The sequence below is a fragment of the Botryllus schlosseri genome, chromosome 1, assembly GCF_051294905.1.
Source record: "Botryllus schlosseri isolate E-star chromosome 1, Bs_hap1, whole genome shotgun sequence".
NCBI lineage: Eukaryota > Metazoa > Chordata > Ascidiacea > Stolidobranchia > Styelidae > Botryllus > Botryllus schlosseri.
The window spans coordinates 4,614,099-4,620,202 of NC_137236.1; the positions used below are offsets into that span (position 1 = coordinate 4,614,099).

Genomic DNA, 6,104 nt, shown 5'->3' on the forward strand with positions numbered 1-6,104 from the left:
TCTCCAGCCGTTTCGTGTCTCAGGCCTCTGGCACATCTGCTGACTGTCCTATCATAACGCGCTTGGCTAGTAGTAAAACATTGGAGGCTAGGAAAATTAGGCCGCTCTGTGACTCGCGGCGCGTGATAGTGCTACTCGATGTGCTATTGTAATAACCAGAAGTTATAGTCTTGGCCTCGACAATTCGCAATTGTCACTTCTACACCGCAAACGCGTTTAGGAATGCATTTTGATCGCGAGCCTAAGCCTGCGCCAGGCCACTGTTATTCACGTGATGCAAGCACAAGCTCGAGCGGTAATTAGTCTTTACCATCTCCACACACCATCTTGGCAGACAGTCAAAATCATATTGATTTAAAACAAAATGAATCCAGATTGTTTGTATCAAACGGCAACAGACTATAATTCATTTGCGTATCTTCACTGTTCGAGTGTTCGTCTTTGAGCGCAAAATGGAGAGATCTTCCACTGTGTTGTAATATGATCTGCGCGCACTTTCGTGATTACATCCTCGCTTTGGTAATTAAGGTCAAGATACCTCGCTGTCATCGAAATTTGTTTGCTACTTCCATCTGATCTGATACATTGTGATTTGCGAGGTGATCGTCGATCACCTGCTGCGTTGAGTCATGATTCGAGCGCGCTTTGTATTAAAATCCGCGCGCATGAAACTCGCTGTCGGCAAATAGTGGCGCGCAAGGGAAAAGCGCCTTCTGTTTGTTACTGTAGCATGCGACTGCGCATAATAGAGCTATATTTTAAGATAATTGGCAAATGTTCATGTGTATAAAGACGTAAACACAAACTAGATTATCTTACCCTTGTTGTATCGGCATTTGTGTGTACTAAACCGCAATAAAGTGGTTAGCATAACGAATATCGTCTTTTCAAAAAATATCCCCCGTTTTAATAAATATCCCCCGTTTTTTTTCGGCTGGCTACGCCCCTCCAGAAACTGTTAAACTGAGGAAAATAACGATATTATGAGTGCGAGCATTCTATATCACTCGAGGAGAGTTGGAAAAAGTGAATTGAACCAGATTGGAATGATAACTGAACAGTGAACATAATGACTTGGACTCGAGTCAAAACAATGACCCATATTCCACTCTCTACTAGCGGGCTTGCACATGGACTAGACTCGGTGGTGAATTGGAAATACTCGGCTTGACTCGAGTCAAAACTATAAAAGTGAGATTGACTTGTGACTCGGAACTTTATGACTTGATCACAACCCTGCTCTGAGCTAGCGAAGGCTGCAAAAAATCATGCAGCTGGACACCGGTATCATGACGACACGTTTTCTAGTTGTCGGCAACTACATTTTTTAAATGCACAACTTGAAGTAGAAACACTGCTATTCCAGATCTGCAACTGCAACTAGAACAACTTACTTTTATATTACGCAACTAAAACCTGAACTCCTCAAAATGGCAGTGTTTTGTGGACCAATAATCAACTAGATTGGAAGGTCGTACAAATCTGTATACTTGTGTAATTGAATATGAAATTGGTATTGACAGCTTGGAATCTATTCGCTGAACAACATGGAGTTGAGGGATGAAGATTTCGACGAGATTTCATCCTGGCAACCTAAGTAGACTTTGTCAGCCAAACAAAAAACTTTTTGCCGCACCCAAACTATATTGCCCCGCAAGTTATCGGAAAGAGTGGACACAGTTTCGATGTGGAGACCTGGCCGCTGGGCTGTGTTTTGTGAGTATATAAGAACATTCATGTGGAAGTTTATTAAAAGAGAATCGCGAGGGACTTAGGGGTAGGTCTGGGAAAATTCGAGCACCGGAGTGATTTGAATCAAAATCCCGTAGATTTTTGAGACCTCTATTTGAGTATCACTCAATATGACGTCATAACAGTATGAATGATGTGGAAAGTACAGATACGTACATTTTACGCGACCACAAATAATATAATGCCAGATCTGTAATTCTGGATCACATTGAAGGTGATTTATATTTTTTGGACCGCATCTATTTCATCGCATCTTGTGGCAAACCTGTGTGATGATCACAACTTCACCGAAATGTCATTTCCATTAACTTGCGTAGATTTGTACTGCATGTTTTGTATGCTGTAATACGGCCAATTGACGTTTCAGGGCTGCCATAGTAGACAGTAGGTTTATTCAAAAATAACTTTTTTTTGGATTCCGGATATTCACTGAATAAATTGTCTGCACACCAAATTTGGCTCAATTCCAACCAGCCGAAGCCGCGGCTGAGCCAATTGTAATTTTTAAATTTATTCAAAATAATAAAAATTGAGTTCCAAATTTTACACTTAACCCCATGGAATTGTTGAGTTGAGCTGTCAAGTTAAGAATGATGTTTGACAGTTTTTGCTCACACAGCCGGTAGAAGCGAAGTTATTGCAGTTGACAATTATTTGAAAAGATTAATGGTGTATAATCCCTGAGTAGGGATGTTCTTGTAGCCGCATCCTGCCAATAAGCTGTGCGAATTCGATTTCTGCTGAGTATAGATTATGTCTTTTTATGAGGTCATAAAACCTACTAATCCACCTTGTAACATATTATGCGTTAGCAAAGAAAATGAATTTTTCCAGTCCACGTCACATTTGCAGTGCTGTTATTCCAAGGCTGTATTTCTTTAATTGACAGGTGTTACCAACACAGAGTCATGGATGCACATATGTGACAAGTAAGCCGTGACCATCATATGCAGTAACGAATCATCGGACTTTCATGTGGCAAAATTGGAAGCTCAGCTCAAGAAATTGATGCATACCAATCCAACTGTGAAGTCTGCAACAATTCTGGGTAGGTATTTATGTAATCAGTAATTTATCTCATTTTAAATAGATTTCATACTTTTCATGACTGTCGTGTCAGCTGAAGAATCGAGCATTATTTTTCTTGACTCCAGTTGAATGGTGAGAAACGATCCGTTCCATCACGAAATCCTGCGCTCCTTATCATTCAGAGTTGAAAATGAAAATGAAAAATGAAAATGAAAATGATCGCTTCCATACTCATATCCACTGTGCGAAGCTGTAAACCTACATTGGTTGTATCGCAACATACTTAACATCTAGTACAAGTATGCACAAATACAAGTTGAAATCACACAACTGTGAAGTCCTGATCAACCGACAGCATTGTCGAAAAGCGCAATGAAATAGGTGTGCTCAAAGGATCCAAATGGTCTTTAATGTGATGCAGGACCGGCATTATATTTCTTGTAGTAATGTGAAAAGTGATCTACATATTTTAACTTTCCACATCATCAACACTGGTATGACATCATAATAAGCACTACTCAAACACTAATACTTGATTCAATTTCAAATCACCCATATACTCGATTTTTGACAGCCCTACATATATCAAGTCAGATATCAAAGAGGCATCATGAAATGAAATTTAGAATTAGGAAGGTTTATCGGTTCAAAATATTTGTTGTCAAATTTTACAGGGCCGCCAAGTCAAAAAGGTTGGGAACCCCTGATTTAGATGTTCCCAACAAATAATTTTGTTGTTTTCATACTGTCAATCCAGTTACCTTTAATTTATGTTTTCAGTCGCTAATGGAAGTTTACAAAAAAGACGCGTCATCACAGAAGCAGAGACTCGTTATTGCATGCGACAGATTCTGATTAACGTTGTTATCTTCACGATTGTAAGATCATTCACAGAGGTATCAAGGTTGTCTAATAAAACTAAATAGAGCGAGGCTGTAATCTAATTCTAACCTAATTTGTCAAATTTCTCTATGCTCTCAATATTCTAATTTCTGGTTTTCCTGAAATTGCTACAGGAGAACTGTATCGTGTGAAACCACCGAAGCTCGGTGTACAGACACTTGTCATTCTTATGCTGATGAGAACGAACTCCGATTGGATATGAACTTGACTTCATTCGATGTCCAAGGTTTTGTCAATTCAGTAATTCTAATCTAATTTTGAAAAATTTGTGTGGCTATCATTCTACACTGATTTGGAGAAAATCTATCTGGCTTTAACTCAAATTCAAATCTAATTCATAAAAAACTGTGTAGCTGTCATTCAATGTTCCCTCTAAGCTGCGCACGTGCGCAAATTTGCAGTGATGAGACGGTCTCTACGCACAGAAAATCTATGTTGTGCACAAAAAATTCGAAGTGATGACCTTTTGTTGTTAGTCGTTACGCAATATTGTCCAAGGGTCTGAGCAGTGGGTTTATGAGTGTGCGCAGACTCGTCAAAATGTAGAGGGAGAATTGCTTTCATTGTAATTTTCTGATTTGGAAAAGCTGTCTATCTATAATTCTAATTTAACTCTAGTATTAATAAAAAAAACTTATCAGCTGTGATTTCATTCGTAATCAAATTTGGAAAAGCTGAAAATTTTCTAGTTGATCAATTCTACAAATAGGTTTATCCTTATACTTGAATCTCTTCCTATCGAACTACGGGAATACTTTACTATTTCAAATCCAAATCTTGATTGATATTATGGTTTTAAATCCACAAATCTTGATTCCCAAACAATCTCATAAAAATATGAGTTACTAGCTGTGATTTTGTTACTATTTTTGAATTTTTCACTAGAATATTGGCATGCGACCCCTCTCAAGGACTCTCTTTAAGAAAGTGCAGGTGAGCGAGTATTTAAACGGCTATATTTCACAGAAACTGCCCACAACCTGCTTGACCATGGCGCCCAGGTTCTCGGAAAGCCAAGTGCAGCGAAGGCAAATTGTACAGAGTTTGAACAGTGAGACATTTTGTAGCTCTCAGCAAATTAGAATTCCTGTTTGATTCGATTCTGAACCGATTATTATATTTCTAGTCCCGTACTCGAAGCTCATTCATGATAGCTAAAGCCCGACCAAAATCACATTTTTTAGCCAATATCGATAAGCAGCACTTTCGCCGATAACCCCGATATATTCGGCCTATATTAAAACAATATGGCAACTAGCGTATGGCACATTTCCAAACCTTCCGAGCATTGATTTGAACAACTTTAGGGACATTGCTAGACTTGGACATGAAATATACTAGAAAGGATGCATCTGTACCTCCTATGTAACAGTCCAGTTTTTCCGCAAAACCAGGTCTAACACACTTGCCGTATTACCGTACCTACTTTGAAATCGCTACTTCTGCGTATGCTCGAGTAGACATTTACAATGTTACTTCTACTTCAATGCTCGAGTACCAATGTGACCACTTGTAACTTAAGAGAAATAGATGAATATTCCCAATGTAGCAATCGCAAATGATACTTTTCCCTGAGTGCTACCATGTCGTGACGTCGCAAAATTTGCCGATATATATATATTAAAATAAACCACCTACTGACATTGATGAAGTGGTAATATCTTCTGACTGTACAATTCATCTCTAGTCCTAGTTCTAAACACATTCCATAGGGCAGCATATGGAACTGCTGGAGTAGAATAACCATTTTGATCAGTTTTAGTACCTCAATTCTTCTCAAGTCCGAGTGAAAGCGTAGTAAACATCCCTAATTAACTAACTAATAGGCCCAACTGATTATACGAAATACTGAATTTTATATGAGCTAATGAATGTTCGAGATAGAATTAGCATTTCAATATGACATGTTTTCGAGTTTAAAATCAGAGGGTTTCGATTATAAAACCACCCCGATGCTGCTTCTTTCTTAGTAGTGATGACTCTAAGCTGGCTGCAAGAACAACGCTATCATGATTCACACCAAATGAAGACACATGTTTTCTCGTTGATCGGCAACTAAAGTTCTTTTAAATGAATGACTGGGATTGCACTCTTAGTGGTTGCATCAAAGGTCCTTATTTGAACTTTATACATCATTCACGCTGTTCTCATGACACAATGAGTTTTACTGATATACTCGATGTGACTCAAAGGCTAATACTCGGTTCAGTTTTAAATCAGTCTGGTATTCCGTTTTGCACGGCCCTACGTATAACAAGTCAAATATCAAAATGGCAGCGTGATATGAAACTTCTAACTTAGAACGTTCACCGATCTGCAAAATTTGTTGTTGAATTTTCACCTGCGCTCGAACTCAAAACGGTTGAGAACCACTGATTTATATGTACCCAACAAACACTGCTATTGATTTCATTCTATCA

At 38.6% G+C, this 6,104-nt stretch overlaps 2 protein-coding genes and 1 long non-coding RNA gene across 5 annotated transcripts in view; 1 reads left to right on the top strand and 2 right to left on the bottom strand.

Moving 5' to 3' along the window:
* LOC145443231 (serine/threonine-protein kinase PLK1-like) overlaps nucleotides 1-6,104 on the bottom strand; it is a 430,606-nt gene that overhangs the window by 331,521 nt on the left and 92,981 nt on the right. The gene's annotated exons all lie outside the window — the stretch shown is intronic.
* LOC145436146 (serine/threonine-protein kinase PLK1-like) overlaps nucleotides 1-6,104 on the bottom strand; it is a 992,061-nt gene that overhangs the window by 269,447 nt on the left and 716,510 nt on the right. The gene's annotated exons all lie outside the window — the stretch shown is intronic.
* LOC145446510 (uncharacterized) overlaps nucleotides 2,649-6,104 on the top strand; it is a 60,776-nt gene continuing 57,320 nt past the window's right edge. For both annotated transcript variants that reach the window (XR_013917319.1, XR_013917301.1), the window contains exons 1-2: nucleotides 2,649-2,800; nucleotides 3,562-3,685. This is a non-coding gene — a long non-coding RNA (uncharacterized LOC145446510). The remainder of the gene's footprint in view (nucleotides 2,801-3,561; nucleotides 3,686-6,104) is intronic.